General features: G+C 36.0%; 1 long non-coding RNA gene across 1 annotated transcript; it reads left to right on the top strand.

The window, feature by feature from the left end:
* LOC103461383 (uncharacterized) lies at positions 1-885 on the top strand. The gene is made up of 4 exons (XR_533105.1): positions 1-62; positions 471-512; positions 635-697; positions 792-885. It is a non-coding gene; the product is annotated as an uncharacterized LOC103461383 (long non-coding RNA).
* Positions 886-1089: the final 204 nt, after the last annotated feature.

Below are 1089 nucleotides of genomic sequence, written 5' to 3'. Positions count from 1 at the left end.
TTCCTCAGGCCGGCATCAGCGGCCAGAAAGGAGAAAAGGGAGAACCAGCTGTTTTGGAGCCTGTGAGTCATTGTTGTGTTTGGTGTTTCCACAGTGGCTGAGCTCAGAATTATGACAGGTGGTTTTRAATATAAGGAGGTTTTTAATCCAGCCAATAGGTCATCTTCATACTTAAGAGCTGCAACYWCCCATATTAAACAGTAAACTAATAAATACTGAATCTTCTTTGCCTAATTAAAGTCTCAACAATTTTGAATAAAGTTCTTTTATATCAGTTAAGGTACCAAATATTAAAAATGATAAACACATTTTATTGTAACTATAATTTAGTTACAWAAGATTTTTTTCTGACTCCTTATATATTATTAGAAGAATACTGATTTCTTTATAGTGCAAGCTGTGACATCTTCTTGGGTTCAGTTTTTTTCTGACCTGCTGTAGTAAAATATTTTATTTAATTGTTTTTGCAGGGAATGCTGATTGAAGGTCCTCCAGGGCCTGAAGGACCTGCTGTAAGTAGTACATTGTCTGCTGTTTTGATTGTCTACTTGATTAGATTGTATAATTATATTTCTTGATTTTGAAATTGATTTATTATACGTAGTTTATTAAAGTGATTTTGTCTGTTTTTCAGGGGCTTCCGGGACCTTCTGGTCCTTCTGGACCTCCTGGCTCAGTGGGTGACCCTGGTGAGAGGGTGAGATTGTTTTTACTAGTGCAGAACTGTGTTTAATAAGTGATGAAAATAGTTTTAGTGTTATCTTTGTTTAATTCTCTGTTTTGTCCTGCAGGGTCCTCCTGGCAGGGCGGGTCTGCCGGGGGCCGATGGAGTTCCTGGACCTCCTGGAACTTCAGTCATGCTGCCTGTAAAATATCTTTACTCATTAATACTTTAGACCTGATTTCTATTTCTAATAATGTTTAAGGTGCTACAGTGTTTCTACTCCCCAGTAGAGATAATTTTGTATATTTTTAACATGTTTAGCCTACCTTTATCGAAGGTCACAGATGTTTTTAATTCTGATATCACAACAACAATTAATTAAATACAAACCTTTAGATTTATTCTGTATTTGTGCTTCAAACAGT

Source organism: Poecilia reticulata, unplaced genomic scaffold (assembly GCF_000633615.1).
Source record: "Poecilia reticulata strain Guanapo unplaced genomic scaffold, Guppy_female_1.0+MT scaffold_1235, whole genome shotgun sequence".
NCBI classification, from domain to species: domain Eukaryota; kingdom Metazoa; phylum Chordata; class Actinopteri; order Cyprinodontiformes; family Poeciliidae; genus Poecilia; species Poecilia reticulata.
This window is presented reverse-complemented; position numbering and strand designations above follow the sequence as displayed.